Raw genomic sequence first — 13,292 nt, 5'->3', positions numbered from 1 at the left:
GGAAAGCCTTGTGTAAAAAAGTGTGTTTCAGGTAGGGATGTACGAAAGTTCCGCCACAGATCTCGGGGAGGCCGAATGCCAGTGCATTCGGCCCCCCGAAATCAGGGGCGGAACGGCCTGCCACCCCTCTACCACCCCCCAGGATGGGACTTACATGGGGTGGATCTTCCTGGCGGCAGCGGCTCCGGTGGCGGCTCCAGCAGCAGTTTGGCAGTGGCGGCTGTGGCGGCCGGTCTTCCGACCGGCTGCCGCCGCCACCGCCATTTCCAGGTTTAAAAAAAAAAAAAGTGATATGCTACATAAAGATTTACGTAGCCTATCACAGCTAAATTTTTAAAAAACACCATGATAGGCTACGTAAATGTTTACGTAGCCTATCAAGGCTGATTTAAAAAAAAAAAAACACGCGCGTACACAAAATAAGGGGAACGCAAATAGCGTAGTGTCTACGCTATTTGCATTCCCCTTATATTCGCCGTCTTAGTCTACATAAATGTTTACGTAGACTAAGACGTGCCAAAATAAGGAATGCAAATGGTAGCGCCGATGGGCACCGCCATTTGCGTACACGCGCTTTTTTGTTTTTTGTTTTAATCAGCTGTGATAGGCTACGTAAACATTTACATAGCCTATGACGGCTGACTGCAGGGACGCAAACGGCGGTGGCTACAGCCACCGCCATTTGCGTCCCTGCTAGCCAGCAGCCAGATGTCTGGCCACTGGCGGAGCTGGCCGGCGGCTCCGCAGAATCGCTGCGGAGTGCAGCCGGCCGGTCAGGATTCCGGGGGGGGAGGAACGGAGTGCCTCCCCCCCAGTGAGGATTCTGGGGGGAAGGGACGGAACGCCTCCCCCCGCACCATCAGCATAATCCCTGAAAGGTAAATGATTTTTGTACATCCATAGTTTCAGGAGGCATTTAAAAGATGTTACATTTTCTGCCTCCCGAACTGCATGAGGGAGGGTTTTTCAGAGGGTGGATGCCACTACAGAGAAGGACCACCATTGAGGTTCTTCATGGCAACATTCCGTTCATTTGGGAATGACCAGCAGGACCTCCCCTGAAGATCTTAAATGTCAGCTGGGTATATATAAGGAAGGTGGTCTGCTAGGTACCCTGGTCCCAAGTTGTTTAGGGCTTTATATGATAATAGCATAACTTTGTATGTGGCTCAGTAGCTAGCAGGTATCTTCATATATCTAGGGATGTACAAATTCCTTACCTGGTTCCAGTCAGAGCATCCGCTGGGGGGGGAGGCACATCGTCCCTCCCCCCAGAATCCTCGATGGGGGGGAGGCAATCCATTCTTCCCCCCCAGAATCCTGCCTGGCTGGCTCTGCTCCACCGTGGCTCCGCGGAGCAGTTGGCCAGGGCTGTCCGCAGCCAGTCTTCTGGCTGCGGACAGGCTGCTGCGGACACAAATGGCAGCCTCTGTAGTGACTGCCATTTGCATCCTTCCAGGCTGCCGTGATAGGCTACATAAGTATTTATGTAGCCTATCACGGCGTGCCCCCCCCAAAAAAGCGGCGTACGCAAATAGGGATGGCGGAGAATTTCTCCACGAATCTTCGGGAGGCCGAGCGCCGAGGCATTCGGCCCCCGAAAGTGTGGGGGAAATTCTCCGCCAGCCCCCCGCCCCCCCCGGTATGGGACTTACCTTCAGCAAATGTCCCTCTCGGCAGCGGGTCCCAGCGGTGTTTCGGCGGTGTTTCGTGGGGGGCGGGGGCGGCAGCCGGTCTCCCGACCAGCTGCCGCCACCACCATTACAAAATAAAAAAGTAAAAAAAAACAACAACACACACCCATGATAGGCTATGTGACGATTTACGTAGCCTATCACGGCTAGATTTCCAAAGTCAGCCGTGATAGGATACGTAAATCGTCACGTAGCCTATCACGGGTGACTTTGGGGGGAAAAAAAAAAGCGCGTATGCAAATGGCGGCGGCCCATGGGCGCCGCCATTTGCGTTCCTCATTTTGGCACATCTAGCCTACGTAAAGATTTACGTAGACTACGGCGAAAATAAGGGCAACGCAAATAGCGTTCCCTTATTTTCGCCATAGTCCACATAAATCTTTACGCCATTTGCGTACGTGGGTTTTTGTTTTTTTTTAAACCCACCCAGCCATGATAGGCTACATAATTCTTTACATAGCCTATCACGTCTTTTTTTTCCTTTCTTTCTTTTTTTTTAACAAGACTGGAAATGGCAGCAGCGGCAGCTGGCCACCGGAGCCGCTGCCGGCCAGAAGACCCACCCCAGGTAAGTCTCGTCCCGGGGGGGATTTGTGGGGTGGCGGGGGGGTGGCAGGCCATTCCACCACGGAGTTCGGCCTCACCGAGATCCGTGGCAGAATTCTCTGACATCCCTATTTAAAATACAGATTTAAAACAGCAAAGTCTAGAAAGCTAAAATGCTAAAATATCTGGAAAAATAAAAAGTCTTCACCTGGCACCGAAAGGAATACAATGTAGATGCCAGGTAAACTTCACTAGAAGAGCTTATTCCACAGCTGGGGTGCCACAGCAGAAAAAGCTAGTTTTTCATGGAATGCTCAGAACATCATCTGAAGGTTACACCATGGATAATGTTTTTGGATTTCACAAGGCAATACAATACGGAAGTGAGAATGCTGGCATTTCCAGTTAGAACGGTCAGGTAGTTGGCAGCTGACCTCTGCCAGACACCCTGCAGAGCTGCTGCCGCTGCTCCAAATACACAGTCATGGCCTAGATCAGCTTTCCCCAGTGAGGTGCCCTCCAGATGTTGTGTACATCAGTCCCCATCAGCCCCAGCCTGCATGGCCAATGGTGATGGATGATGGGAGTTGTACAAAATATCTGGAGAGCACCAGGTCAGGAAAGGGTGGTCTAGATAGTATCAGGCTACTGATCTGGTATAAGGCTGTTTCCTATGTGTGTCAGAAGCATGTCCCTATTTTTATTTGAGAAATGCTGAAGGGTTTGGGTTCAAGGCTTTCAAAAGTGGCATGGGAAGAAGCCATAGGAAGCAGCTGCTGCAGTGACTGAGGCATGAGGTGTCCCTTAACTGTGCTCCTCAGTGCCACTCTATGGGTGAAACTACAGCCTAGGTTAAATGCGTAGCATCTAGCTGATCCTGACTTCTTCTTCTTCTTCTTCTTCTTCTCCTCCTCCTCCTCCTTCTCCTCTTTACTGTAAGTATGTGGGTACCCAATCCAGATTGGATAGCGCCAATAGAGATCCCCCCCTTTCTTTAACCCTTGCATGGGGAGATTAATTTAGAGGGGGAGCAGCTAGGCGAGAAGGTTTAACCCCTCCCTATCTGTACTCAGTGGTCCCAATACTGATTGTGGGCCTGCACAGATACACTAAAGGGAAAAAGAGTTAGGATCAGCTATAGATTTATTTATCCCCTTCATGGATCACTGCCTTGTTGTGGCGAAGGGGCTTGCGTAACTCAGTGAAGACATAAGCTATGCCATGCGGGGCCACCCAAGATGGACAAGTCATGGCAGAGAGTTCTGACAAAATGTGGACCACTGGAGAAGGAAATGGCAACCCACTCCAGTATTCTTGCCAAGAAAACCCCATGGAACGTATCACAAGGCTAAAAGATATGACGCCGGAAGATGAGCCCCTCAGGTCGGAAGGTGTCCAATATACTACTGGGGAAGAGCAGAGGGTATTTCCAAGTAGCGCCAGAAAGAGTGAAGTGGCTGGGACAAAGCCGAAAGGACACTCAGTTGTGGATGTGTCTGGTGGTGAAAAGAAAATCTGATGCTGTAAAGAACCATATTGTTTCGGAACCTGGAATGTAAGATCAATGAATCAAGGTAAGCTGGAGGTGGTCAAACATGAGATGGCAAGATTGAACATCGACATCTTGGGAATCAGGGAACTCAAATGGACAGGCATGGGCGAATTTAATTCAGGTGACCATCATATCTACTACTGTGGGCAAGAATCCCTTAGAAGAAATGGAGTAGCACTCATAGTCAACAAAAGGGTGGGAAAAGCAGTACTGGGGTACAATCTTAAAAACAATAGAATGATCTCAGTACAAATCCAAGGCAAACCACTCAACATCACAGTAATTCAAGTCTATGCCCCAACCACTGATGCCGAAGAAGCTGAGGTTGATCAGTTCTATGAAGACCTACAACTAGGGATGGCCGTGAATTTCTCCATGAATCTCGGGGGGGCCGAATGCGTTGGCATTCAATTGTTGGTGAAATTCTCCGCCACCCCCCCGCCACCTCCCCTGGATGGGAATTACCTTCCTCGAATGTCCCTCTCGGCGGCGAGTCCCGGCAGCGTTTCAGCGGCATTTCGTCGGGAGCGGGGGCGGCAGCCGGCATTACAAAATAAAGTAAAAAAAAAAAACCACCCATGATAGGCTACATAACGATTTACGTAGCCTATCACGGCAAGATTTCCAAAGTCAGCCGTGATAGGCTACGTTAATCGTTACGTAGCCTATAAAGGGTGACTTTGGAAAAAAAAAAAAAGCACGTACGCAAATGGCGGCGCCCATGGGCGCCGCCATTTGCGTTCCTTATTTGGTCCCGGCTAGTCTACGTAAAGATTTACGTAGACTACGGCGAAAATAAGGGCAACGCTATTTGCGCTACCCTTATTTTCGCCGTAGTCTACGTAAATATTTACGAAAACTACTGGGACCAAATAAGGAATGGAAATGGCGGCGCCCATGGGCGCCGCCATTTGCGTACGCGCTTTTTTTTTCAAAGTCACCCGTGATAGGCTACATAACGATTAACATAGCCTATCACAGCTGACTTTGGAAATCTAGCCGTGATATGCTGTGTAAATCGTTACGTAGCCTATCACGGGTGTTGTTGTTGTTGTTTCACTTTTTATTTCACGGCCGGGGAGACGGGGCGCTTCTCCCCTGCCTGAATTTCGGCCAGGCGAGGCAGGGCGCCTCCCCCCACGGCCTGAGCTTCGGGGGGAGAACCGAAGCACCTCCCCCCCACCGCGAAGCAAGCTGCGGGACCAGGTAAGTCCCTTTCGTACATCACTACCTACAACACCTTCTAGAACTAACACCAAAAAAGATTTTTTGGGAAAGACTAGAGATCTCTTCAAGAAAACTGGAGATCTCAAGGGAACGTTTTGTGCAAAGACGAGTACAATAAAGGATGAAGAAGGCAGGGACCTAACAGAAGCAGATGAGATTAAGAAGAGGTAGCAAGAATACACAGAAGAACTATTCAGGAAAGATCTGAATGTCCCTGATAGCCATGATAGTGCGGTCACTGAACTTGAGCCGGACATCCTACAGAGTGAAGTCAAGCTAGCCTTAGGAAGCATTAGTAACAACAAAGCTAGCGGAGATGACAGTATTCCAGCTGAGCTATTTAAAATCCTAAAAGATGATGCTGTTAAAGTGCTGCATTCAATATGCCAACAAATTTGGAACACTCAACAATGGCCGCAAGACTGGAAAAGTTCAGTTTACATTCCAATTCCAAAGAAGGGCAACGCCAAAGAGTGTTCAAACTACCACACAATTGCGCTCATTTCACATGCCAGCAAGGTGATGCTCAAAATCCTACAAGCTAGGTTTCAGCAGTATGCGAACCGAGAACTACCGGAAGTACAAGCTGGGTTTCGAAGAGGCAGAGGAACTAGAGATCAAATCGCCAACATTCGCTGCATCATGGAGAAAGCAAGAGAATTCCAGAAAAACGCCTATTTCTGCTTCATTGACTACGCTAAAGCCTTTGATTGCGTGGATCACAACAAACTGTGGCAAATTCTTAAAGTGATGGGAGTACCAGACCACCTTACCTGTCTCCTGAGAAACCTGTACGAGGGTCAAGAAGCAACAGTAAGAACCAGACATGGAACAACCGATTGGTTCAAAATTGGGAAAGGAGTACGACAAGGCTGCATATTGTCGCGCTGCTTATTTAACTTATATGCAGAGTACATCATGAGAAATGCCGGGTTGGATGAATCAGAGATCGGGATTAAGATTGCTGGGAGAATTATCAACAACCTCCGATATGCAGACGATACCACCCTAATGGCAGAAAGCGAAGAGGATCTCAAGAGCCTCTTGTTGAGGGTGAAAGAGGAGAGTGCAAAAGCTGGTTTGAAACTCAACATTAAAAAAACGAAGATCATGGCATCTGGCCCCATCACTTCCTGGCATATAGAAGGGGAAGAAATGGAAGCAGTGACAAATTTTACTTTCTTGGGCTCCAAGATCACTGCAGACGGTGACTGTAGCCATGAAATTAAAAGACGCTTGCTCCTTGGGAGGAAAGCTATGGCCAATCTAGACAGCATAGTAAGAAGCAGAGACATCACCTTGCCGACAAAGGTCCGTCTAATCAAAGCTATGGTTTTCCCAGTAGTAATGTATGGCTGTGAGAGCTGGACTATAAGGAAGGCTGAGCACCGAAGAATTAATGCTTTCGAACTGTGGTGCTGGAGAAGACTCTTACAAGTCCCCTGGACTGCAAGGAGGTCCAATCAGTCAATCCTAAAGGAAATCAACCCTGAGTGTTCATTGGAAGGACAGATACTGAAGCTGAAGCTCAAATATTTTGGCCACCTAATGCAAAGAGAAAACTCTCTGGAAAAGACCCTGATGCTGGGAAAGACTGAAGGCAAAAGGAGAAGGGGACGGCAGAGGATGAGATGGCTAGATAGCATCACTGATGCAATGAATATGAACTTGAGCACACTCCGGGAGAGAGAGCACAGGACAGGAAGGCCTGGCGTGCTATGGTCCATGGGGTCATGAAGAGTCGGACATGACTGAACTACTGAACAACAACAAGGCTTCAGCAGTATGTAAACCAAGAACTACCGGAAGTACAAGCTGGGTTTCAAAGAGGCAGAGGAACTAGAGATCAAATTGCCAACATTCGCTGCATCATGGAGAAAGCAAGAGAATTCCAGAAAAACGCCTATTTCTGCTTCATTGACTACGCTAAAGCCTTTGATTTGTGGATCACAACAAACTCTGGCAAATTCTTAAAGTGATGGGAGTACCAGACCACCTTACCTGTCTCCTGAGAAACCTGTACGAGGGTCAAGAAGCAACAGTAAGAACCAGACATGGAACAACTGAGTGGTTCAAAATTGGGAAAGGAGTACAACAAGGCTGCATATTGTCGCCCTGCTTATTTAACTTATATGCAGAGTACATCATGAGAACTGCCAGGTTGGATGACTCAGAGATCGGAATTAAGATTGCTGGGAGAATTATCAACAACCTCCGATATGCAGACGATACCACCCTAATGGCAGAAAGCGAAGAGGATCTCAAGAGCCTCTTGTTGAGGGTGAAAGAGGAGAGTGCAAAAGCTGGTTTGAAACTCAACATTAAAAAAACCAAGATCATGGCATCTGGCCCCATCACTTCCTGGCATATAGAAGGGGAAGAAATGGAAGCAGTGACAGATTTTACTTTCTTGGGCTCCAAGATCACCGCAGACGGTGACTGTAGCCATGAAATTAAAAGACGCTTGCTCCTTGGGAGGAAAGCTATGGCAAACCTAGACAGCATAGTAAGAAGCAGAGACATCACCTTGCCGACAAAGGTCCATCTAATCAAAGCTATCTTTTTCCCAGTAGTAATGTATGGCTCTGAGAGCTGGACTATAAGGAAGGCTGAGCGCCGAAAAACTGATGCTTTCGAACTGTGGTGCTGGAGAAGATTCTTACGCATCCCCTGGACTGCAAGGAGGTCAAATCTAGGGATGGCGGAGAATTTCTCCCCGAAACTTCGGGGGGCCGAGCGCCAACGTGTTCGGCCCCCCGAACAAGTTTCGGGGAGAAATCTTCTGAACCCCCCCCCCGCACCCCGCACCCCCCCTGGGACGGGACTTACCTTCACCGAATGTTCCTCCCGGTGGCTGGTCCAGCCGGCGGTTCGGCGGGTATTCGAGCGGGGCGGGAGTGGCAGCCGGTCTTTCGACCGGCTGCCACCACCGCCATTGCAATGAAAGAAAAAAAAATGCCCCCTGATAGGCTACGTGACGATTCACGTAGCCTATCACGGCTAGATTTGCAAAGTCAGCCGTGATAGGCTACGTCAAGCGCGTACGGATAATGGCGGCCCCCATAGGGAGCCGCCATTCCTGTTCCTTATTTGGTCGCTGTAGTCTACGTAAATGTTTACGTAGACTAAGGCGAAAATAAGGGCAACGCTATTTGTGTTGCCCTTATTTTCACCGTAGTCTACGTAAACATTTACGTAGACTACAGTGACCAAATAAGGAACGTGAATGGCGGCTCCCTATGGGGGCCGCCATTAGCGTACGAGCTTTTTTTTTTTTTTTTAAGTCACCCGTGATAGGCTACGTGACGATTGACGTAGCCTATCATGGCTGACTTTGCAGATCTAGCCGTGATAGGCTACGTGAATCGTCACTTAGCCTATCAGGGGGCGTTTTTTGTTTTTTTTTTAACTTTCGCCTTAGCGGCCGGGCAAGGCAGGAAGCCTCCCCCCCGGCCTGAATTTCGGCCGGGGCGAGGCGGGAAGCCTCCCCCCCCGGCCTGAACTTCACGGGGGACCAGCGAAGCACCTCCCTCCCACTGCGAACGTCCTTCGACGACAGGTAAGGGACTTTCGTCCACCCCTAGTCAAATCAGTCCATCCTAAAGGAAATCAACCCTGAGTGCTCCTTGGAAGAACAGATACTGAAGCTGAAGCTGAAATATTTTGGCCACCTAACGCGAAGAGAAAACTCTCTGGAAAAGACCCTGATGCTGGGAAAGACGGAAGGCAAAAGGAGAAGGCGATGGCAGAGGATGAGATGGCTAGAATAGATAGCATCACCGATGCAATGAATATGAACTTGAGCACGCTCCAGGAGAGAGCGGAGGACAGGAAGGCCTGGCGTGCTATGGTTCATGGGGTCACGAAGAGTTGGACATGACTGAACGACTGAACAACAACAACAATACATTTAAAGTTGCATACTAGTTAGTCTTATGGCAGAAGCAAGCAGATTTAATTTCTGTTGCTGTTGCTGTTGTTTTTATTATTTACATTTCTATACCACCCCATAGCTGAAGCTCTCTCGGTGGTTTACAGAAGTTAAAACATTAAAATTAGGGCTGTGCAGGGACCCCTGATCCTCAGGCCTGATCTAGCTCAGGCAGATTTGGGGGGCAGAGCGACCCGCCTTGGCCCTGAACCCAAAGCAGGTCCCCCCTGATGCCCTCATGCAACCCCCAGCTCCTTATCTGGGCCGCCGCCGCCACTTCCTCCTCTGCTGCTGCCTCCACTGCCCCCCGCCGCCACTGCCTCCTGAGGCCTGAACACACGGCGACTGGTCTTCTTCCAGGGAGTTGCCATTTTAAAAATGGCCACTTCCTAGAACTTCCAGAAGGTTGTCATTTTAAAAATGGTGACTCCCTTGAAGAAGACCAGTCGCAGCACGTCCAGGCCTCAGGACAGGAGGCAGTGGCGGCATAGCACAGTGCAGCGGCAGCGGTGCGGCACAGTGCGGTGGTGGCATGCAGATGTGGTGCAGCAGTGGCACGCAGAGATGGCGCAGAGGCGGTGCAGAGGTGGCGGCAGAGGCAGCACAACGGCAGCAAGGAGAAGGCAGCTCAGGCAAGGACCTGGAGGTGCCAAGGGGGCTGGACCAGGGGCCAAAGTGCACCGAGCCCCCAACCTACTCCAGGCCACTTCGTGCCCCCTCTGCTTCATCTCGGAAGGGGCACAAAGTGGCCCAAAGCAGCCTGCTTTGCCTCGGGGTTCGGGCCTCGGGCCAAAGCGGTGCACAGCCGTAATATACAAAGTTTAAAAGCATTTACATAAAAGCACACAGAGAATAAACACAAACACTATATAACTAAAATCACATTGAACTGTCATTCAGAACTAAAGACACATCCAGGACCGATTGAAACTCATCATGTGCTGCCAAATGCCTGGGAAAAGAGATAGGCCTTAACCTGGAGCCAAATAGATAATAATGTTGGTGCAAGGCTAGCCTCATTGGGGAGCTCATTCCACAGATGGGGGCCACCTCCAAGAAGGCCCTTTCCCTAGTTGCCACCTTCCAAGTTTCCATCAGAGGAGGCACCTGGAGGAAGACCTTAGATGCAGAGAGTAGTGTACGGGTCAGTTCATTTCAACAGAGTACAATTTCAGTTCAACAAATGGTAATATATTTCCCCTGGTGAAGTCCCTATCACAGTATATTTCCCCTTGAGGGTTCTGCTCAGAAGCATTAGGAACCTTTGCAGCCATAAAGTGGCACATATTATAATTCTAATCCTGGTGATATTGAAGTGGGATCACATATAGCTGAAATGTTGGAGCCTCCTGCCTTATATGTATTTGCAGTCAACCAGGTGCACTTCTTAAAATTTATGCTCTGAAGACACCCTAATCTGGAACAGACGGGCAATTTCCCTGCATGAAGGAACTGCTCTTGAGAGCCAGACATTGAGGTAAGAGATTTTGTGTCGAGGAAGATGTTGTCTCTCAGACCTGGCATTTTATAATGCTGACAAAATAAACACTTGAACTCATTGAAAAAGAGGAATAGTCTTTCTTTAGAGTATTAGAATCAATGCACAAATCAGAAATATGGTGGCTTTGTATAACCATGTTTGAAAACAGAAGTAGTTGTATTATATTCCCCCCGCCCCTTACTAACATGGAACCTTCCATTTTGAATAACCAGTTGGAAAATCATTTCACCTTAAATTTCTGCTCTTCGCTTATAAATGTGTCAAGTTTAATGTACTAGGAGTAATTTCTTTATGTCTCTCCTTCAGGCTGGCTTAACCAGGCTTTGAGCTATTTATAAAGCAGGAAAAAGAGGCTGTTCTTGTGCATCCCTTTTCTCACCTCTCCTTAGCTACAGAATTGATTTTTGAAATGAATATTTAAAGTGAAGATCTCATTCCTTTAATTTTCCAGGTTTTTGGTTTCGGATACAAAAGCAAAGTACTGACACAAATGGTGACAGCTTTGGTGCGCTGAACTGAATGGCTTAGATGCGCATAAATAATTGGAAGATTTCCCCCCCCCAATGTTTTGATTGGTTAGCATGTTTCATATGACTGATGTAAGACCTACAAAACTAACCATTCAATCACCACAGAGCATAGTGAATACAACACTGTATGCATTCGACTTGAAAAAAATGAAGGTGTGAGCCTAGAGAGTTTGCCTAGTTTGCCTGCAGGAGTACCATTTCAGGACTATGGGGTGGACAATCTACCCCCAGCCCCATATTTCAGACCAGATGTGTATGTATGGATGGAAGCCCCCCCTACCCCCAGGTCTGGGTCCTCCAAGTGCCTGCTGAGCCACTGCTCCCGCTTGCATGTCCCTGGACCTGCTCAGAAGACTACCCATGCTCTCTGGGCCACCCTCACCTACCCAGAGCCATCTGTGAGCTCCCATAATTCCTGTGGTCACCTTTTTTTTAAAAAAAAAAGGCCAACTCAGGAACTTCCATAAATTTAATATTGCAATCAGGGTGGCCATAAAGGCCCCATCTATGCAACATTACAGGTGTAAATGGCCCATTTACGCTTGTGACATTGCATGGATGGGGACTTTGCAGCTGCCATTTGTGCAATATTAAATTTATGGAAGTTCCCAAATCACCATTTTCTTTGCAAAATGGTGACAGAGGGAATGATGAGTGCTTGTGGATGGCTCCAAGTAGGTGCAGGTGGATCAGAAAGTTCATGTGTGGGTGGGTGAGGGGGGGCTCATGAGCAGGTCTAGCGTTGCGGGAGCAGTGGTTCAGCGGGTGTAGCCCAGAGGCACAAGTGGGGTTGGGGAGTTCATTAGACTCCCAGACACAGCCAGGCACCCATGCCATCACCACGCCAGCTTCAAATCTTTGAATTTTCTAATCTTCGAAGATCATGCCTGAATTAGAAAAAAAAAGACATCACAGAGAAGCCACAATTCTTCGAAGAGAACAACTTAATTAAAAAGAAAAAACAAAGGAAAGGATAGAAGGGGGTAAAAGTCAGTCTCATTTGAAGGGATAGAACAACTCCCTGCTCAATGCAGGAAGCTTGATTCCCAGGCGGTAGCCCAACCAACTACTGACCAAGCCAACCCCGCTTAGCATCTGAGATCAGGCAAGCGCACACACATCCAGCCCTTTGCTTGTTTCCGAGGAAACATTGAGTGCTGAGAAAGCTGTGCGATCAGTAGCCGGAAGACAACATGGGGCCGTCGAGAGCTGTGAGCGTGGTGGGCGTGGCATCAGCAGAAACAGGAAGAGTTTCTGATCCTCCAATGAGAGCCTCCATCTTTAAGAGCAGGGAAACAGCACAGCGCTCGAGTGTGAACCGAGCTCATGCATTCGATGAAGCACCGCAACGGGGAAAATGGGTGAGTGTGGATAATCACATTTTAATGCGAGAGCGTTTAACCCGACGGGACACTGAATTCATTGCGATGGCAGGCGCAATGTAGGTCAGCCCCTAGTGCTTCCTTTAGAAAGCACCCAAATCATTGGAAAGACTCATTTCTGGATCAGGACAGTTTGGTGGAGCTCCCTTATGCGAGCTCTGCAAACCTGCCCTATTCCAGAAATGAGCATTTCTGCTCATTTCCCGTTCCTAGAGGAAGCTCTAAATCTCCCTTGCACAAGCAGTGGATACTTGCAGAACAGAATCACCAGTGGTCCTCACTTATTCAATGGCCTGTTTGGATACTGCCCCAAGGTGCCTGCTCACCCCTCTTGCCATTCTTATCTTTAAACCAGACATGGACTGGAAAGCCCTTCAAGCACAGGACACCTTCAAACCAAGGACTCTCCTCCATAAAGTAGGACACACAACTGCCCTATGACTCCTGAATCCTCCCACTTCCCAAAGTCTCTGTGCTCTCCCCTCCACTGTAGTGAATCCTGCAGTCCTGTGCAAAGTCACATGGAGTCTGCAGAGTTTACTGTTGGGGGGCAGGTTGTGCAAATGTGCATTTGCAAAAATGTGCATGAAGGCAATGGCACACTTGCACAAGTATGCACCAGCACAAATGCACATTTGCAAACAGGGACATTCTCATACATCCCTTAAAAAAAAAAAAAATCCGATCCTGTTAAGGAGTGAACAGAATGATAGATACTTGACAATCCATGAAACACATATGGAATGGATTTAACAAAATCCATACATACATAATTAGTGCTGTGGTAGTGCTGGATACTGTCCCTGCTATAGATTACAAACCATATTACTGTATGCAATTAATTGCTCTCATCTGTCTCCACAGGAAAAATGCATGGGGAGAGAAAACAAACCACACACACAAAAACCCACCTCAGGGATTTCTCTGTA

This window comes from Heloderma suspectum, chromosome 4 (genome assembly GCF_057233095.1).
Source record: "Heloderma suspectum isolate Gila_16-S chromosome 4, 16-S_ref, whole genome shotgun sequence".
Lineage (NCBI taxonomy): Eukaryota > Metazoa > Chordata > Lepidosauria > Squamata > Helodermatidae > Heloderma > Heloderma suspectum.
The sequence above is the reverse complement of the archived record's forward strand: the minus strand, read 5'-3'. Positions refer to the sequence as shown.